The sequence below is a fragment of the Crinia signifera genome, chromosome 6 (assembly GCF_055691185.1).
Source record: "Crinia signifera chromosome 6, ASM5569118v1, whole genome shotgun sequence".
NCBI classification, from domain to species: domain Eukaryota; kingdom Metazoa; phylum Chordata; class Amphibia; order Anura; family Myobatrachidae; genus Crinia; species Crinia signifera.
Genome location: NC_139222.1, coordinates 125722943 through 125745637, shown reverse-complemented (window position 1 = coordinate 125745637; position 22695 = coordinate 125722943). Strand labels below are relative to the sequence as shown.

The window sequence follows — 22695 nt, the reverse complement described above, 5'->3', positions numbered from 1 at the left end:
ACAGTGGACAATGCATCCACGTTGTGGCATTTTCGCCACACTATTGCAGAGTTCTGCAGTCTGTTTAGCTAGAGACTTTGCTGCCTGTAGTTTGTGCTGCTGAGCTGCGTTGTCCTGGCAACCGGATGTACACATCCGGCGCCTGGGAACCTTTCTTGCCTCCCTGAACACTGAGGCAGTGCATGTTAGTTCCGGGTCCCGATGTCACTTCCGGGACGCCGAGTACACGCGCTGGAGCTGCAGGAGAGGCGATGGGAGGACCAGGCGCTTAGGTAATTGCGTTTATATGTTATTCAGGTGTGATTTCATGATATATTAAGGCTGGTTTCATTATATGGCTGATGCCCTATGATGAAGGTGGTTGGACACCGAAACGGCCGTCAGGGCTATGCCTGTGGATATAAAATGATACTGCTGTCTTCAGCTACTGATATGCTAAGTATATTGAAACCCTGTACTGCTTGTTTGCTTCATTAAATGATTTTACTGCATGTGACATGCTGAGGTGTGCTGGACCTGTCTGTCTCTGGATTGGACTGTTCTATCTGGGGATTGATATAAAATATATATATATAAATATATATATATATATATATATATATATATATATATATATATATATATATATATATATATGGGAGAAACAAAGAGAAATGGGAAGGAGCACTTCCTGGTGCATTAAACGAGACTTTATTATGCAAAAAGGAGAAACATACTCCACGGTACTTCAACAATATGCTTGTACCTGTAAAAGCAACGCTGTGGACTGGTTACCACATGGCTTGATAAAACACAATCAGGCAAATACAGCTCACTCGTGGGCTCCGCTCCGTGTCCAGGACACCATCGGTGGAACAGACGCTGGCTTGCGCTGCAGAATCGGGATGATCCAAGATCGGGAACAACCAACAGGTGTATATATATATATATATATATATATATATATATAGTAAGCAGCGCACGGCGGCACTCAGTGGATAAATAAGTAACATAACGCAGGTAAATGTCCAAACGTTTTCGATGTATTAAAATCACATCTTCATCTGTTCCTGATGCGCTGCTTACTACATATTGACCCAACTGGGTTCTTTTGGAGGGCCATATATTGTAAAAGAAAATATTGTGTGTGTGTGTGTGTGTGTATGTATGTATATATATAATCCATATAACAGATATTCCTAGGTTGAAACCAAATGGCCAAATACCTTGCTCAGGTATCTTCCTTGAATGGGCACAAATCCCAGCACACGTATACTTCCAGAGAGAAGGCGGCATTCAGAGACCATCAGCTGGTGTAAAAAACCTGTGAAGTTTATTAGGCGACGTTTCGGGGCTTACACCCCTTTCTCAAGCCACACATCAAGTGAATACATATAATAAAAGGGTACTTATTTCCTAGCACGGCGCCCGTCGCAGGTGATCGCATACCTTAACTTAGGTATGCGATGGACGCGACCGACGCGATTTCAGGGCTATTTTTAGCCTTTTCCCCGCCAATTAAAAAATCGCGTCCATCGCATGCCTTAAGTTAAGGCATGCGATGCGACCGATGCGATGGACGCGATTTTACATAGGGAACAATGTTAAATGGGCCAATGGACCCGATTTTTCATTGTATAGCTACCCTTATGGGTATTTGACATGACAAATGCCCCCCCCCCCCCCCCCATTGTTAACGCCACCCCACGATTAATGGCAACCCGAAGCGTGGCGAGCGCAGCAAACCTGCGAGGGGCGGCGGTACACGTCCTCCGACCTTTTTATACCCCCACTATCCACGTCGGCGTGGAGTTGATTTTATATAGTGTGGCGAGTCCGAAGCGTGGCGAGGGGACGCGTAATACCTGTGAAGTAATGCGCGTCCCCTCGCGGGGCTCGCTGCGCTCGCCACGCTTCGGGCTCGGTGGCTCGCTGTGCTCGCCACACTATATAAAGTCAACTACAGGCCGACGTGGATAGTGGGGGTATGAAAAGGTCGGGGTAGCGTTAACAATGGGGGGGCATTTGACACATCAGAGCTGGGAAACAATAAAAATTGGGGTCTGGGGGCCATTTAACATTGGGGCCAATGTAAAATCGAGTCTCAGGGACCATTTCACATTGATTCCAATGTAAAAATCGCGTTGATCGCATCGCATGCAATTTGGTTGCATGCGATGCGATCAACACGATTTTTTTGGACCCGATGCATACAGTCTAGGCGCCGTGCTAGGAAATAAGTACCAATAAAATTCTCTATAATTACCTCAAAAATAACTGCAGCTCCTCTTTCCTGATCATCAGAGTGACCCCTGTGCACACCAGGTGTCCAGCGTCCCTTCATAGCCATCAGTGGAAGTGCGCCAGCCAGAAGTGCCGGTCCGTGTGCACACAGACTGGATGTGGCCTGGAGGAAAAAGTGTGGACATCGTGTGACCTGTTCCTTGGCCAGGGACGCCCGTGGTTGTATTCCATATGCTCATATGTCTGCATTTCATGTGGACCTCTGTGCTGGGTGAGAATCCAGTTTGCTGCACTTCTTGCACTTTTTTATGTATTCACCTGTTGTTTTTTTTAAAACTGTACTGCACCATATCTGGTTTCCTTTGTATCTTACATGCAAACACTCTGGATTTAAGGTTACTGACCCTGCGGTGACGATACTGCTCCCCCCCAGAAGTGATTATTATATACTTAAACATTATACATAGTTAAAGGGTACGAGTGCTATCAACATGATACGGTCACTAGGTCGACAAGCATTAGGTCAACATGCAGGAAGGTCGAAATGCAGGAAGGTTGACATGGGTTAGGTTGTCAGGGTCATTAGGTCGACACAAGCATTAGGTCGACATGGGGAAGGTTGGCAGTCAAAACGTCGACATGGGGTTATTCAAATTTTATTGAGTTGACATGTGCCGGCAGGCGGTATTTCATGCCCTACCATCCACTAGGGCATGGTGGAAGAATAAAATAGAGTGTCCGAAGCATGGCGAGCCATTTTTTTTTTTTATCCCATGTTGTCCTTTTGACTGTCAACCTTCCCCACGTTGACCTTCCCCATGTCGACCTAATGCTTGTGTCGACCTAATGACCCTGTTGACCTAGCCCACGACGACCTACAGTCATGTCGACCTTAATGCATGTCGACCTATTGGTGTCGACCTAATGCTTTTCTTTCCATTATGCTGACTACCCAATGATCCATACCCCTATCAACATCATATCAACTATTTTTAAATATAGTTTGCTGTATGTGTAAATTGTATTACACTATTGTGGTTATTCTCTATTTTGGGTAACACTGTGAGGATTAAAATAAGAAAGAGAGCACAATAAGCGCAGAGGGATTACTGGTATTGACAAAATTCTGCATGTTCCAATGCTACTTGGTCTGATTATTGGGAATACTCTCATCTAATCTAGGTGCTCTAGTCATACATTCTGTGCACAGAACAGTTCTTTAAATTGCCGTTCCCTTTACAGGCAAGATGACCTGATATTCCACATGCTGTACAGCTTAATATTGTGTGCAGCTTCTAATCTTGCTTAGTCAGTAATATGAAATGTAGGCATGGGGAATTAATATTTGTACTTGGCATTAGGTTATACAAATAGTATCATAATCTATATATGTTTGAAAATTGAATAAGCTCGTACCAATCAGGAATTATACCAGGTATGATGTAATGGTTATCAGAGTTTACAGTGTAATGCTTTAGGGGCCTGATTCAGCATGGACAGCAGCAGAGGAAACAACACCAATTGCTGGGTTGCGGAGCAGGACCAGCAGCACAGGTAACACCAATTGCTAGGTTGCAGAGCAGAACCAGCATCACAGGTAGCACAGGATTAACTGGATTGTGGAGCAGAACATGTATTACAGAATTAGCTGGATTGTGAAGCAGCAACAGAAGTGCAGGTAGCACAGGATTAGCCATATTGCAGAGCAGCACTAGAAGGGCAGGTAAAAGTGTAGATAGCACAGGACTGACTGGATTGCGGAGCAGCACCAGCAGTGCAGGTAGCACAGGACTAGCTGGACTGCGGAGCAGCTGCAGTGCAGGTAGCACGGGATTAGCTGGGTGATGCAGCAGAGATAACGTTACATTTATTACAAATCGCAAAGCCAATTTTTCAGGTGCACCGGAACCAAGCTCACACTCTGGACGTGATTTAAGGCAAATTAGATTAAGGACTAAAGCCCTTTAAATCTTCAGCTGGAACAGGATTGGTGGGTGTAAACCGCTAATGCAATACTCAATACTGGCTGTGAGTGGATCATTCCTGGCAAGATAACTGAACAGGAAGGAAGCTCTGTTTAAGTGTGCAAACAATCCTGTTGTTTAGAAAGTCTGCTTGAAAGAAACAGTACCTTTTGCAGCCTAAATAGAATCGGTGACAAGGTAATTAACTCTCTTCCAGGTAATTCGATGGACACATAAATGCAGAGGCAAGCTACATGGCTTTGGAACACATTGATATAATTGTAATATATTTAAGCCCCCTGACGAAGTCACCCATGATGAAACGCATTGGCCGTGGTTGGGAAGACACGTGGACGTTGATGCTCTGTTGTTGCACACTGGTTTCTAATCAAGCATGGAGAATACCTGCTGAGAACGCTAAAAAGCTGCTGAGCGTGATGTACACGCTGTACACGGAGACTGTTAAGGCGGAAAGTCTTAAACTTGAATGTATGTGAATTGTTTTTAAGTAAAGTTGTTACTTCTTTACACTTACCTGTCTGCCTCCCTTCTCTTCTTTGTTTATATATATATATATATATATATATATGTATATATATATAATTAGTATTTGTAGATATAAAAATATTTCTGCATAGGAAATTTACACTATAGTTCATACTCATGCATTGTTCAGAATGCAAAGGCTATTAACGCTGTATTGGGAAATGGGAAGTGCTAATTAGTTGAGACTGTGGGAGCGGCACTCTTTGGGGTCACACTGCAGCATGGCCCTAAACATGGCAAGTCCATTTCCAAGATACTATGAATGCTACGTGGAATGAAGAGGGCTGTGCAGAGGAATTTTTACAATAAAAGAATATAACTTTTGGTGTATTTGTCTTTTTTATATATATATTTCCTTTCCAAGCAGGTGCTAGTGGGCCCTTAATGCTGGTACTGGTGGTTTTACAAATCATCATGCCGGATCATGCCGGGGTCAGACTTGCTGAAACTGGTAGGCATCTATAAAAAGTAATATTTTTTTTACCATTAACGCTGCACCCATTTCCTAGTGGGGAGGTATACCATACTGCCACTTCAATATGGTAATTGCAAAAAATAAAGAACGGGAGAAGACCAATGGAAGCATACTTCCCATGCCCCTGCCCTCCCCTCATCCTCTGCTCCAGTGTTCTGCACAGAATATACAACTTCCCTGCTGTCCAGCTTGAAGCGGGCAATGTCATGAAGCCGCCAATATAGTGGGGGTAAGACCATAGGACTGACGCCACTTTCTATGCAGCAGCAGCGTGTAGCTCCAGCTTCCAGCCGTCTCACCTGCCTCACGGCCAATTATGGTGGATAGGGTGACGGTGTCTAGGTTGACATGCACTAGTAGGCCAACATAGGCAAAAGGTCAACATGAGTTTTTCGGATATTTTTGTCTGCACCTGAGCATGTGGATTTCTGTATTGTGTTCGCTCGCCATGCCAGGTGCCTCACTGTGCTTGGCACACTCTACTATTCCCAAGTGTACATGATCTTATGACGTCATTTGATTTACAAATAAAAGTCTGGGAGCAAGCAGCTGGGCACCGGCTGCATCCTAAGGACACTGCTTTTCTGCCAGGCACTTCTCAAAGCATTCCACAGGTGTCCCTGAGGCTGCAGACATGCCACCCTCTTGTCATTACACCCTGCCCAGCATCAGTTGCTCTGCCCTCAGTACAATTCTGCTTAGATCTCCCTCTGTTTTCGATCTTTAAGATACACAATACTCTTGATTTGGGTGTGGTATACCGGCCTGATAGTCAGGATTCCAACTGTTGGCCTTGGGGCTCGCTGCGCTTCCCACAGGTTCTATTCACCCTCTACGGGGGTTTGTGGACCCCCACTAGGGAGAATAGCCCCTGTCAGTCGGGATCCCGTCTGCTGGGCATTTTACAGTCAGGATTCCGATGTAGGTATACTGACCGTTGCCACCTCAACTGTCCCTCGGTTATCCAGCACCCCTTGGATTCAATCCCTACACATTCAAAATTATTTGTCTCGTTGGCTCTATTTCAGTCTACTGATCCTGCCACTGATCCAGATTCACTCCCTGTTGTGGTATTTATAGATAACATCTTATTGGCATATCTCACACTATGCTTAGCTTATAACCCATAGCAATCAATCGGACATCTGCTTTCATTTCATGTTGCTAGATAGATCAAAGCTAATTGCTGGGTCGTTGTTATAGGTACACTGTAAGTTAGTAACCCCTAAGGCTATGTACACATTAGGGATACTATAAGATATTGTATACACTATACAGTTTCTCTTACTCTCCCGGATATGTGATATTTTATGTAGACACTATATGATGTGACATAAGGTCATGAGATGATAATGTGCAGAGCATCACCCAATATCTTATCATCAAGCATGCATGCAAGACTATCATACGATGTCTTATGAGATGCATGGAAGTCCGCATCCTATGACTCATTGTGTGTATGCATATACCGTACAATATCGTACTGAACTGGACAAAATTAGCACAATCCTGTGCAATATTGCATAATGTGTATGTGCCCTTATTCTCAATTATATACTAAGAACATGTTATGTTCAATATTTATTGACGTAACTACAATTCGTTTTTATTAGAAAATATGTTTTATTATCTGAGTTATACAATTCCGATTACGTATAAAAATTTGATTTTTCGTTTTTTTTGGCATTACATCAATAGATTGTTAGAAGATAGCCAAACAAAGCTGGGAACTGGAGTTTAAAACTGCTCCAGAATAAGTCACTCTGGGTGACATATGTTTGAAAACAGCATTTGTCAATTGATTAATAAAGCACAGATTGGTAGAGGTGGATTAACGGTTCATTTAAGAAAAGGACTCAGCAGTTGAAGCACTGCAGGATATTTCATTATAAACCTCTGTATTCAAAAACATTGTTGTATTTCGAACAGCTTTTGATAACAAATTGAAGCCAGAAGGCATTTCACGCAGTGTAATGTTAATGGCTCAGTTTAAAAATAAGAACTAGATAGTACAATAAAGTGTAGTGGGCCATATGATAAAGGGGATGATTATTATAGCAACAATCACAATTACACATTTTTATCCAAGAAAACTATACCATCTGATTATTGTAGGAATGAAGCTGGCTGATCATTTTATATATATATATATATATATATATATATATATATATATATATATATATATATATATATATATATATATATATATATATAAAATTGTCTCTGAAGAATATATATAGAAAAAAAATTATATTCAGCGTCTTTCATTTTTTTCAGGACCCTTTTATTAAATTGTCTAAGCTGACACTCCTCTAGGCATACTATGTATAAGATATAAAGCAAGATAGGGGGTAACACTGGTTCAGCAGTGAAAGAATTAATGAGAATTAAATTGAAACGATTTGTTACAACATATGACAGTTAAATAAAACATGGAAAGCTGATATTATGAAACTATCATTCAGATTACATATGATTGATACATATGGTATATAAAATTGCTTCATATGAAGAAATATTCACCAAAAGGTAGAACAGTTCATAAACTCATATATCCTTCTACTAATATAGTAAACTGAATTGCTGGGCAACAAAGAGGGTGGTTTAATTCAACCCTTTTCAGATTGAACCTAATTATGGGGTTCATGCCGGTGTGTTGCCAGTTCGACCCGGTAATAGGTGCGATCTAAAAAGGGCTTACCGGGTCCGGCAACCTGGCATTATGAACTGGTAAAAAAAAGGGTTCTTACCGGTTTGTTGCTGTGTAATGTTAACGGGTTAACCGTGTCGAGCGACCCGGTTCCCGTTCACACTGATGGAAGAGGCAGTGTTTGGAGCTGCGCCAGCTCCAAGCACTACCTCCTCCCCCGCCCCCGATGACGCTCCACCCCCACATGACATCAGCGAACCAGCAATATTGCCACGTCGCTGAAGGGGAAGAAGTGAGGAAAATGTAGGGTTGCACCGGGACTGAGTCAGGGGCGGATCCAGGATAAAATGACAGGGGGGGCACCATGATAAAAGAGGGTTTAGGTGGGGGAGGGGCGGTGTTAGTGGTGCCAGTGTACATGCTAAGAGAGCGGCAGAGAGGGTGGTAATGGGATTAAAAAAAGGCCCTGGCATTTAAAGTAGGCAGGCCCACCATGGCGACAAAAGTGAAGGATGTAGTTGTACGTGCGCCAAAGGCGCGCTCCGGAAAAGGGGTGTGGCCACTCAACAGAGGTGTGTCCTTGAGTGTAGTCTACAACACCATATACAACTTCTACACATTATGCAACAAAATACTAGACCCCTTTATACTCCCCCCTTACACATGATGCCAAATGGAATGAAACTAAATTCACATAATGCCACACGGATTGTGTCAAAATTCACATAATGCCACATGGATTGAGCCAAAATTCACATAATGCCACACGGATTGAGCCAAAATTCACATAATGCCAGATGGATTGAGCCAAAATTCACATACTGCCACACGGATTGAGCCAAAATTCACATAATGCCACACGGATTGTGTCAAAATTCGGTACTCTTTACTTAGAACGGCGCCCACGATTTTGATCGTGGGCATCGTTAGTAAAAAATCTCGGGCATTGAATGCACTAAAAAATCGGGTGCGATGCGACCGACGAGATGCCCGCGATTTCCCATAGGGAACAATGTTAAATGTCTCAATTGACCCAATTTTCCTGTTCAATGCCTCAATTGACCCGATTTTTCCATAGGAAACAATGTTAAATGGGCCACAGAGGCCAAATAGGCACCCTGAAGTGTATAATGGCCACCCGAATTGTTAACGCCACCCCACGATCAACGTCAACCCGAAGCGTGGCGAGCGCAGCGAGCCCGCGAGGGGTGGCGGTACGCGTCCTACGACCTTTTCATACCCCCACTATCCACGTCGGCGTGGAGTTGAGAATAGAAAGTGTGGCGAGCGCAGCGAGCCACCGAGCCCGAAGCGTGGCGAGCGCAGCGAGCCCCGCGAGGGTACGCGGACAGCTGTGAAGCCCGCGAGGGGACGCGGATACCTGTGAAAGTATCCGCGTCCCCTCGCGGGGCTCGCTGCGCTCGCCACGCTTCGGGCTCGGTGGCTCGCTGCGCTCGCCACACTTTCTATTCTCAACTCCACGCCGACGTGGATAGTGGGGGTATGAAAAGGTCGTAGGACGCGTACCGCCGCCCCTCGCGGGCTCGCTGCACTCGCCACGCTTCGGGTTGACGTTGATCGTGGGGTGGCGTTAACAATTCGGGTGGCCATTATTCACTTCAGGGTGCCTATTTGGCCTCTGTGGCCCATTTAACATGGTTTCCTATGGAAAAATTGGGTCAATTGAGGCATTGAACAGGAAAATCGGGTCAATTGAGACATTTAACATTGTTCCCTATGGGAAATCTCGGGCATCTCGTCGGTCGCATCGCACCCGATTTTTTAGTGCATTCAATGCCCGAGATGGCCATGATGGGCGCCCTTCTAAGTAAAGAGTACCCAAAATTCACATAATGCCACATGGATTGAGCCAAAATTCACATAATGCCACACGGATTGAGACAAAATTCACATAATGCCACAAAGATTAAGCCAAAATTCACAATACGCTTCATAAACAGGGACATTGTCCACCAAAGGCGCGCATTAAACATTTACACCATAATATCCATTACACGTTAAGTTACACGCCATTATGTCCATTATGTATTATGCCAAACACCATAATGCCTGTTAAAAATTATGCTACATAAGTGCTGCTTATCTACATGCTCATTGCCAAGGGTTCCATGCTCATTGCCAAAGGTTCCATGCTTGTTGCCATGTGGGATTACATGTTCATTGCCAAGGGGGAGTACATGCTCGTGGTAAATGGGGGACAGCCGCCGCCAGGCAGAAGTGATAGCCACTGACAGTGGCAGAGCCTGGCTGTATTCAGAGCACTGCAGGTCCCGGCTCTTTGAAATAATACCCCTTTCACACCAGAAAATGCATACCCAGGTTGGCCCCTTTTACACCAGCCTAGTCCCTGCATTTTCTGGTGTGAGGGGAGAGAAAACCACCCCTCCCCCCCGATCCCCTCCCCCCCCCCCTTTAACCAGTTATCTCATTTAACCGGCTATATCTTCGGAACCAACTGACCCATTTACATGAGTATCATATTGAAGAACTTTTGAGTGGGCTTTGAATGATTTTGGTCCAGTGAAACTGGAACATTTGGTTCCAGAGTAATCTGCCCTCAAAGAACATGAACAGCCATTAAATTACATATAAAAAAAAAATCGGTTTACACGCAATATCTCTGGAACCGATTGACCAATATGGACCAGCCTGGTATCATATTGAAGGTCCAGCGATTTGGCTTCTGTGATGCCAGGGCGGGAACTGGCAGCCGTTGGAACTGGGTGGGGGTCGGAATTGACGGGTCCCATATTATCCTATGGGGAAAAAAACGTTACAGGTTTGCCAGGCGATATCTCTGGTTCCCGGGGGGCTAGAGACACGTGGCTGGGCACATTGGAAAACCCTGTCCCTCAGCTACAAAATGAAATAACAGGGGGGGCACTGGACTGAGTCCTTTCAAAGTCCAGGTGCGACCCTGCATTTTGCAATCTGAAAGCAGTATTAGTAAGGTAACAAGACCTCTCACATTTGGAAGGTTCACTATTTAATTGTAATTTCCTGCCAGACCAGAGCAGGTAGACCACTGCTTCCCCTCATGACCATTAGACTGTGACTTATATCAGATATACTGTCCAAACATCAGTTGTAAGACGGAGGGGCTTGCAGAACCATGGTCAAACATTGAGGTGCATTGTGTGATCAAATTTCTGCATCAAAAGGGCAAATCAGTAGCTGAAATTCATTGTCAACTTGTTAACGATGATAACATCATGTCGCGAAACAGGTTTTAGTTTGATGCACTGCCTTTGATAACAGCAGGACAGGAGTTCAACATAAGCAGTGATCCGCCCAACCAAGCCTATTTCACACTGTTAAAGATTTAAAGCTTTAAAGTACGGATGGTGTAATGGTTAGCATTACTGCCTCACAGCACTGAGGTCATGGGTAGGATTCCCACCATGGCCCTAACTGTGTAGAGTTTGTATATTCTTCCCATACTTGTGTGGGTTTCCTCCGGGTACTCCGGTTTCCTCCCACAATCCAAAAATATGCTGGTAGGTTAATTGGGAATATAGATTGTAAGCTCCACTGGAGCAGGGACTGATGTGAGTGTTCAAATATTCTCTGTAAAGCGCTTCGGAATATGTGTACGCTATATAAGAAACATTTAATAAATAAATAATTAAAGAAAGCCTGTAAATATTCTCCACATATCTACACCAGTGTTCTGGATAGAAAATATCAGATACTCTTCAAAATATTCAAATCATTTTATTACATCTAAAAACATCAATATTTATGGAAATACAAGGCTTTTAATCACTGCTGTCCTCATTGGATTTCCAGCTGCTGCTCCTGTAGTAGTCACATGCTAAGTGTTTCCTGGACAGCTGTTCGCTTCGTGAGACAGGTGGCTACAGCAGTCTACACTAAGGGGCTTGGAGATATACTGATTGGTTAGGAGTCAAAGGTGCCATTTGTCAAAAATGTTTAAACATAAAACACAAATTAACATTGCATACAAGAAATTAACCCCAATGTGTTAAATTAAAACACCCTTAATAGAAAAAATGATTCACGATATTAAGTGATAACCAGATAAATGTGAACACATAATCATAATGATAATGAAGTTTATTGGCAAGTTTCTTAACATTTTGGCAAGGGCATAACTACCATAGGTGCAAGGGTTGCAGCTGCTATGGGGCCCAGATTTGAAGGGGGCCCATCTTTGCTGTCTAAATTATATGTTTTACATACATTTATCACCATCATTTTCTAAATAGGGGGCCCTTACAAACTTTTGCTATGGGGCCTACAAATATCTAGGTACGCCTCTTGACTTAGGCAAGTGCCTCATCAGCATGAGTCCTATTACAGACTGATAATGGTCTTCAGCCTGTTTAAGCAACATGTTTGGATTTGCATAGTGTTGCCGTTTTAAATGGCCTGCTTGATCAAACCATTCACTCATTGGAATATATAGCAGACGCTTCACATCTTGCGCACTTAAAATTTCACCAATGAAGCTGAATAGTGATTGTCTGGCCAAGTGGCGTAATCCCAGTTGCCGGAGGCAAAATAAATATTGGTGCCCCCCCCCCTCCCTCCTGCCCACACAAACACACACACACCACCTTATGTAAATATGTACAGTATGCAATGCATGTGTGAATGTTAATATACAGTACACATATTGTATATATATATATATATATATATTGTATATAAAAACACGGTACTTATGTCGTATCTGGACGCCCGATTATCGCATCGCATCCGACCAAATCGCATGCGATGCGATGCGATGGACCCGATTTTCCATAGGATTCTATGGGAAAAAGGGTCCTTTTCATTTCCCCACTATCCAACTACGCATGGAGTTGGATATAAACCTGTGGCGAGCGTAGCGAGCCACCGAGCCCGAAGCGTGGCGAGCGGACGCGGATTAGTTAAAAAGTATTCCGCATCCCCTCGCGGGGCTCGCTGCGCTCGCCACGCTTCGGGCTCGGTGGCTCGCTACGCTCGCCACAGATTTATATCCAACTCCATGCGTAGTTGGATAGTGGGGAAATGAAAAGGACCCTTTTTCCCATAGAATCCTATGTTAAAATGGACTCATGCGATGCGATGTGATGCGATGGACCCGATTTTTTAATCGGGCGTCCAGATACTACATAAGTACCAAAAACACACTGCATATATATGTATACATGGATTAAAACTTGCAGGGGAGGAGAAGTGACCCCCTGGGAACAGGAGCCTCGAAGAAGATGACTCCATTGCCTCCCAGAGTTACGCCTATTGTCTGGCCCACATTACCACCATTGCAGCCATAGGTCGTTTCTATAAAATGTGCGGTGCTTGTGCGCCCCGGGGTTCAGGAGGACCACACCACATACATTGTACTTACCCCTCTGGAGTCCCGCAGTGGCCTATCAGAATTTCCGAGTGATTAGCCAGTCTTCTCGCCGTCAGAGAGAAGGGGCTCACAGCAGAGGCAGCACATGGGTCCTTTCTTCTCTTGATACGCCCCTGATTGCAGCGCACTACAGGCTGTGTCCTGTGTTGCCAAATGGACAGTTAGGGGTAAATATTCTATGATGGGAGTTTTATTGAAGATGAGATGTTGCTTATAGCAACCAATCAGATTCTATCTATTATCTTCTAGAAGGTGCTAAATAAATAAGAAGTGGAATCTGGTTGGTTGCCAAGGGTAACATCCCATCTTTGTAAATTAATAACTTAGTGCCCGGTTTATAGCTGCAAGTAAGAGCATTTGTGCGATTTACACTGCACAAATGCACCAAGTATTCCTATAGGTAGTGTTGCTCATATCACAAAGTAGCATCGCTTATATTATAGCCCAGAACTGTGTGTATAATGCTGCGTGGAGTCATCACTCTATGACTCCACCCACACAGTCACAGAGTGACAGATCTGGGCTATGTGCACAGACACCAGGACCACTGTACACTAGGACTACTGTACAGCACGATGGCGGCAAGACGTTTGTCTCCTCCTCTGCCGGGCAAAGTGCCGCTGCTGCTTCCCTTCGGAGGGGAGGAGAGCACATTGCGCATCTCTCCTTCCCCTCACTGAGTCCCTGTGACTGGGCCGTCAGCCAATAAAACAATAAGAACTCGCGGGCTGCCTCCTGATTAGTTGCCGGCCCGCAAGCCAATCAGAGCTCATAGGCCGACAGCCAATCAGGAGTCAGCCCACGAGCTTTGATTGGCTGACGGCCCAGCCACAGGGAGACAGTGAGAGGAAAGAAATATGCGGGATGCGCTCCCCTCCAAACAGAAGTGGCAACAGAGGAGGAGTCAGACAGCAGGGGGACACTGGACTCTCCTCTCCCTGACAGCAGCAGCAGACAGTGGCAGCAGCAGCAGGTGCAACAATGGTGAGTTGTGCTGGTGCTGGGAGGCATATGTGTTTCTGGCACCGTCGGGAAATACCTGGCACTGTTGGGACATACCTGGTACAGTGGAAGCATATGTCTATCTGGCACTATTGGGGGCATATGTATATCTGGCACTATTGGGGGCATATACAGTATGTATCTGGCACTGCACTACACTATACTTCCCCACACCCTCTACACCCTCATATTTGGCTGCTACATGTATAATACCCCCCCTTCCTGTATACATACATCAAATTGCCCCATATCCCCTACACGCTCATATGTACCTTCTACATGTATAATGCCCACCCTTCCTGTATACCATACATTATACTGCCCCATATCCTCAACACTCTCATATGTACCTGCTACATGTATAATACCCCCTCTGTATACCATACATTATACTACCCCATATCAACTACACTCTCATATGTACCTGCTACATTTATAATCCCCCCCCCCCCCCCAGTATACCATAAACTATACTGGCCCTTATCCTCTACATCAGGGGTCCTCAAACTATTTGCTCCTGGACCCCATCAAACAATAAAAAAAATTACGGGACCCCAGAAAGTAACTGCAGAAAGTCATCACATCACATGTCCGCACATACATGGCAGCATTGTGGAGGAACTCAATGATGTGAGGAGTCTAAAATAACAATTCAACAGATTTTTCAGACTCCTTGAATCACTGGATTAGAAAAGTCACCAGCCTGATGGTCAGCAACATATGTGCTCATATGTGCTTGCTACATGTATAATACCCACTTCCTGTATAGCCCCTTCACAGTCAGACGCCCTTTTCATCTAAAAAAATGTAACCTCTAACTAAAGCAGTAATGCAGGAAATCCTCCATATAATAAAAAACATATTTTCTGCAATAAAGGCATTCACAGGTTAAGGGGGCGGAGCCCCTTACGACGGTGTGAAGATTGCCGTAAAGCGTGATGAATCACCTAGTGATGGAATAAAGAGATACAGTATGTTCTTGGGAGAAATAGGTTTATCTTTAGACGTGCTGGAGCAGGGGTTAAAGTGAGGGGGAACAGGGTGGAACTGAGTTCCACCACCTCTAATGGTGAGGTGGAACATTTTAACCTCCACATTGGCCCTGCACAGTAATTCTCACAGAAAAGCATTCTAGTTAGCAGGAGGGTGCGAAAAACCCTACCACTGGCCCTGTCTCTGCCAAATTAGGCAAAGGGGAGGGGGGTAATTAGTTTGCATAGAGAAATGAGTTCAGACAGGTTTCTGCGCATATGCAGACGTATGGTGTGTGCACCCACGGCAAACTTTCGGTTCGCCGGGTGCATGCACCCATGGCGACGTGCGGGGGGGCAGAGATGGGCGGGCGGCGCCGGTCTGCCCCATCACCATATGGGACCGCCCAGCGTTCCATGGGTGTTCACATGAGAATGCTGGGCGTTCTCATGGTAATGAGGCAGTGAAGCTGGCCGGCCATATCCGCACCAGCGTGCACGCATATGTAAGTAACTTAAAAGTTACTTATATATGCGTGCATGCAACACATCTTTCCATGGTCGGAGACCATGGAAAGATGTGTGCGGTTACCCGAGGCATGCGAATGGATGTTTATGCAAAACATCCATTCGCAGCCTGTGCAGGCGAACCCGCACTTCGAGGGGCCGGCGGGTGGGCGTCCATTCGCCGGGCGGAGTTTGGTGGAATCAACCGGAATCAACCAGAATAACCCCCATAGTCCTCCCATTGCTATAGAGGATTTATCATCATTTCTCCTGGTACTTCAAATAAGATGGTTTCAAGAGATCTTCTACCCCTGATGAAGTCTTTGTGATGAAACGCGTTGGGTATGCTGCATTTTTGATTAAAAAACAACTGTATACACCAAGACGTACTCCAGCCACAAGGAGAATTCATTTATTTATCTACTTTAATAAATATTTTAAAAATTAGTATAATGGTTGTATTTGTCAATATGGAATAATTTCCATTTTTAATATGGGGCGCTGCTAACACTATTGGTAAAAAATAAATAAATATATATATATATATATATATATATATAAAATATTATATATACAATATATTATATAATATATATATATATATATATATATATATATAATTTTATATATTATAATATATTGTTGGTGCATTTAAATGAATACATTGGTGGCAGTGGGCATATAAATATATAAACATTGGTGGGCAGTGTTGGCGGTAACATATACATTGCTGATCTGTGCCAGCAATGCATAAATTAGTGCCAACACTGCCCACCAATGTATATTTTGTTATTGCGCAGGCCAGCAATGTGTCCATTAACGCCATCACTGTCCACCAATGTTCATATATTTATATGCCCACTGCCACCAATATATATATGGAACCCTTGGAATTCAAACCCAGCCCATTTATAATGAAAGATTTTCAGCAAAGTCTTTCGCCTCCTGAAAATCTCTTGCTCTTTGGGAAAGTAGCTCAGTGTGTACGCACTACTTTTGTGAAAGCAATATCTATCACAGATTTTGGCAAAGTCTTTTGAAATGAAAATCTTCTAGTGTGTATGGGCCTTAAGAGATGTTCCCATCGGTGCCACAAATGAAAGTGCAGAGTGAATGTACGTCCCTTGATGGGGTGCACCGTTTCTCTTTTCCGAATTGCTCATCTCAGACAAATATAAGTCAGTTTTCCTATGATTCCCTGGCATCAGAAGGGCCATAAAGAGACCTTGAATAAGATCCCTGCTGGGATTGGAGCTGCTGGGGAGGAGAGGCCTGTGGAGAGGGACGTTTTTCTTACCGGAGCTGGAGACTTCCCTGGACTGAATTCGGAGAGATCCTGGGACTTTGCTTAATACCCATGCTATATACGAGAAACTCTTCACAAAACAGTTCTCATATAACTCTGGTAATTATAATCATTTTACTCTTTATGACCCTTCTGACTCTTTTAAATTTGTTGGTACTTGTGTATTAGCACGGCACCCGTTATGCAGTTAGCGTAGCGGCGCTGTCAGAATCATCGTAGTGTTTGCGTGCCCCGGCAGCGTAGTCAGCGAAGTGTAGTGTTCCCGCCCGTTCGCGCCTAGCCGGAGCTTACATAGCATAGTCAGTCAGGCATCCCTGTTAGTATCAGCGTTGTGTTCCCGCCCGTTCGCAGCCAGCCGGAGCTTACGTAGTTAGTGTAGTCAGTCAGCGTTACGTAGTTAGCGTAGTCAGTCAGCGCTTATTACATTGTGTGGGCACCATTGACCATTGAAACCTGGCTGACATGACAGGTGTGAATGTGTTCCTGAAACACCCACACTATCTACGCCAGCCCGAAGTGTGGTGAGCACAGCGAGCCCAGCAAGGGGACGCGTTACGTGACCTCCCGACCTTCTACCCTCACTAGCCATGTCGGCGTGGAGTTGATTTTATAAAGTGTGGCAAGTAAGGACGCGGATACTTTACATGTGTTCCTTCGGCGCACGGTGGCTCGCTGCGCTCGCCACACTTTATAAAATGAACTCCACACCAACATGGATAGTGAGGGTATGAACAGGTCAGGAGGACGTGTAACACGTGCGCTCACCACGCTTCGGGCTGGCATTGATAGTGGGGGTTTGAAATGGAGGCATTTGCCAGATTAATCCCAAACCGATAGACCCACTTCACAAAACCCACTTCTTCCGACTAGCCTATCCCTCCTCCTCCTAACCTCTTTCGCTCCTCCTATCCTGCCTACCCTACCCCTCCATCTGTTCCCATCCATTCCTACTTATCCTATTGTTTTTTGTTCATCCACCCACCTCCTTTTAGTCTGTTAACTCTTATGAGTAGGGCCCTCCTTCCTCAGGTACTCACCCTACCTCTTTACCTCACCAGTGCTCCTGCCCTGTTCTTCCCTTCCTCTACTTCATCTTCAGTCTCCTCGACAATTTCCACACCTACTTCAGAACTGATGCTTATTTTACTTCTACCAGCTATACCCCTATTTATGCTGTATTTTATCAACACACCCTGTACGTTACCTTGTAATTTGTTTTTGTTTGCTATGCACGGCGCTGCGGACACTTTGTGGCGCCTTATATATAAACGAACTACTACTACTACTAGTACTACAACAAGTGAATTTCGCAGTTTAGGTACTGTGTCCGTAAAGCTGTATCCTTTCTCAGTACTAAGTACTTAAACACACTTAAATACACCAGGTTTAATTAGTACACAAGACTTGGTATAAATTCTCACACCGCAGGGAGCCGGGGGACTGCGGCAGGCAGGGAGATGGAAGCATCCCTGCCTGCGCCGGAGTCTGCGTGGGGGTCAGGAGGGCTCACCGGGGACACAGGCAGCACAAGCTGCCCCCCGGGAGAGCTGGCAGGGGAGCTGTGTACGCTGACTACGCAGGGCTGCCGCGGAGTCACTACACTGACTACGCTAGGCAGCCATTGGGCTACGCTGACAACGTAGCTTAGCCTATGCTGAAAACGTAACGTAGCCTGGCGCCGTGATATTACACAAGTACCAATTTGTTTATCGCTGTACATAATGAAGAGGATATAATTGTACTATATTGTACCCCACTTTCAATCTGTCTCGAAATCATGCCACATGCACCTAAACAACAAATTCAAAATTCACCCTTACCTTACACAAGACATTGCTAAAACTCGAATCCATGCCCTCATCATCTCACGCATTGATTATTGCAATAGTCTCCTTATTGGCCTTCCCCAATACAGACTCTCACCACTACAGTCCATTATGAATGCAGCTGCAAGGCTAATCTTCCTAGCCAGACGTTCATCGTGTGCAAAGCTACTCTGTCAGTCACTTCATTGGTTACCTGTATTCTACCGTATTCAATACAAAATACTTTTACTTACACACAAAGCCATAAACCAAACTACACCAACTTATATCTCTTCTCTTATTTCAAAATATCTTCCAACCCGACCTCTATGCTCCTCACAAGATCTACATCTCTCATCCACACTCATGACTCGCTCCCATTCCCGATTGCAGAACTTTCTTTGGGCTGCACTCACTCTATGGAATGCTCTCCCATGCACAATAAGACTCTCCTCCAGTCTCCAAACCTGTAAGCATTCCCTGAAAGCTCACCTGTTCATGCAAGCTTATCAGAATCCAGAACCAGTCACTTAACCTGCATATACTGTTCCTATCTAATCACATCCCCACTGTACAGTCCACATATATCCACTCTTTCTTTTTCCCATTTTCCATCCCCCTGACCCCGGGCCAAACTACTGGGTCACCGTATCTTACAGCACACCGGGAACCTTGCATTCTGGTGGAATAAATGCAATAAAGAATACAGGCCCTTATTCTGATCGGTGCGGTTATATCCGCGTGCGTTCGGCCCGCCGATGTTTTGGGTCTGCGCATGTGCAGAGGCGTCTCTGCGCATGTGCGAGCGGGGCGTACGGCCAAATCCCGCATGATATGTGAACACTCCGAACAGGGGGTGGAGAGGGGCGTGAAGGGCTATTTGGGCTCATTACCATATGCATACGCCCCGCGTTTCATGGGCGTTCCCATGCAAACGCTGGGCGTACGTATGGTAATGCACTCGTGACGCACGTGTAGGGGGCGGACATATGACATCGCCGGATGTCAGCTGCCCGCCCAGATCTCTGCTTTTGCACGGAAAAATGTCCGTGTGGTCTGAGGTTGCGGGAGCTGGTGGAGCACTCGGTCCTGCATTCGATGGTCAGCGACCATCGAATGATGGGGGAGGTTCCCTGAGATGGAGGAGGCGTATTCCGTGAAAAATACACGTGCGGTCCGTTCGGCCAGCTTCTTACCGCATACGGACGGAGTTGGCGATCCGTATGGAAGGCGGGGTTTCGCACGCACGGTCCTGGCCGCATATTCGGCTCCGGCCGCACCGATCAGAATAAGGGCCACAGTATCTATCCTTATGTATCAATGCCTATATCCCTATAGATTGTAAGCTTGAGAGCAGGGCCCTCCTACCTTTTGACTGTCTGTAAATACCCAGTTTGTTGTATCACTGTCTCCATGGATTATGCTGCGCTACAGTATATAAGAAACTGTTAATAAATAAATAAAAAATACTATATGCATTTTCTCTGTGATTTCTCCATATGATCCCCATTGTGAGTTTTGTATAAGGAACACTGGGGAATCCTGACATATATTTGTCTGAAATTAGCAACTTGGAGAAGAGGAACGATATCCCCAATTAAAGGACGTATAACTCCTCTATACTGTCTATCTTTTATTACCCTACTCCCCACATTGGGGTGCACCCCAGCAAGGGATGTACATTCACTCTGCACTTTTATTTGTGGCACTGAAGGGAACATCTCTTACCCTTTATACTTGTCATGCTTTCTGATTCTCTTACCCTTTATACTTGTCATGCTTTCTGAAGGTGTGAGGACACCTTAAGAGAGACATTCCCATTGGCAGCCTATGCGCGCACCGGGAGGGCCTAATGGGCCCCATACATCAGCAATCACAATTTATGGATTTTCAGATATAGGGATATTTTAACCAGATAAATGGATTCTACAATCTATCTGACTTTGCCCACACATTACAGATTTATTTCAGTGATCGGCAGATTTTTCCATCTAAAGATTGCATCTTCATATCTGGAAATTGCCCCAATCGATTGTCATTTCAGCTGTTCATAATGTAAATAGATGAAGATGACGAATTGGGAATGCCCACACATCTAAAAAAAGATCTGCAGATAATACCAGATTATTAAGCATGTTTAAAAACCTGATTAAGCAATCGATTGGCGATTTTGATTGGGATTGCCAAAAGGGGGAGCCCACACATCTAAAATTAATTGTGGCAATTATCTCCATATCTGAAAATTGTCACAATTAATTGCTGATGTATGGGGCCCTTAACACTTTTTTTTCCCTGGAAATAAGGTCTAAAGTGGAATTAACACAAAAATGTGTAAAAACCTGGCCAACACATAGCAAGTGACAGCAAGAATAACACTTAGATCTATAGGAATCACACAACAGTGAGACAAGAAAATATTATACACGCAAGAAACAGGAACGGTACTCTTTACTTAGTTGGGCGCCCGTCGCGGGCATCGCGGGTACATTTATGTCTGGCCGCGACGCGACCGACGCGATGCCCGCGATTTCCCATTGAAACCCATGTTAAACATGGAAATCGTGTCGGTCGCGTCGCGGCCGGCCATAAATGTACCCGCGATGCCCGCGACGCGATGCTCCCGATTTGCCATAGGAATCAATGTTAAAAGGCCCGATGGACACGATTTTACTGTTAAATGCCTCAATGGACCCGATTTGGCCATAGGAATCAATGTTAAATGGGCCACAGAGCCCAAATAAGCACAATTAACCCTTAAATGTCCCCCCAAATTTTTAACGCCACCCCACGATCCACGCCAACCCGAAGCGTGGCGAGCGCAGCGAGCCCGCGAGGGGCGGCGGTACGCGTCCTCCGACCTTTTCATGCCCTACTATCCACGTCGGCGTGGAGTGAGAATAGAATAGTGTGGCGAGCGCAGCGAGCCACCGAGCCCGAAGCGTGGCGAGCGCAGCGAGCCCCGCGAGGGGACGCGGATACCTTCACAGTTATACGCGTCCCCTCGCGGGCTTCACAGGTGTCCGTGGCGACGCGGACACCTGTGAAGCCCGCGAGGGGACGCGTCTACCTGTGAAGGTATCCGCGTCCCCTCGCGGGGCTCGCTGCGCTCGCCACGCTTCGGGCTCGGTGGCTCGCTGCGCTCGCCACACTATTCTATTCTCACTCCACGCCCTAGTGGATAGTAGGGCATGAAAAGGTCGGAGGACGCGTACCGCCGCCCCTCGCGGGCTCGCTACGCTCGCCACGCTTCGGGTTGGCGTGGATCGTGGGGTGGCGTTAAAAATTGGGGGGGACATTTAAGGGTTAATTGTGCCTATTTGGGCTCTGTGGCCCATTTAACATTGATTCCTATGGCCAGATCGGGTCCATTGAGGCATTTAACAGTAAAATCGCGGTCAATCAGCCTTTTTAACATTGTTCCCTATGGGAAAATCGCGGTCATCGCGGTCATCGCGGGCATCGCGGGCATCCCGATTTACCCGCGATGCCCGCGATGACCGCGATTTTTACCCCCGACGCCCGCGATTTCAATCGCTGGCGCCCATCTAGGTAAAGAGTACCACAGGAACACATGAAAGACAAAATGACTCAATACACTAATCAGTAGACTGAACTTTTATAGCAGCAGAAGGTCATCTGTTCCATTGCTGGTGGATAGATTTGGGAACAACATGTCACTGGATAAGTGACAGAAACGACTGCACAGAGCATGACCTGCATCACAAAGAGATCATTTGTCTTGCACATGGAAGAGGAATCAATGCGTAAGGAATTAGGTAGAGTATGTGCTACTCATGTGCTACAATAAATATGGAAACAGTATGGCAGCACTAGTAAAGGGTGTTATATGTAACTTG

General features: G+C 45.3%; 1 long non-coding RNA gene across 1 annotated transcript; it reads left to right on the top strand.

Annotated features, from left to right (window-relative positions):
* Nucleotides 1–217: 217 nt before the first annotated feature.
* LOC146007055 (uncharacterized) lies at nt 218–4729 on the top strand. The gene is made up of 3 exons (XR_014444226.1): nt 218–272; nt 2284–2494; nt 4405–4729. It is a non-coding gene; the product is annotated as an uncharacterized LOC146007055 (long non-coding RNA).
* Nucleotides 4730–22695: the final 17966 nt, after the last annotated feature.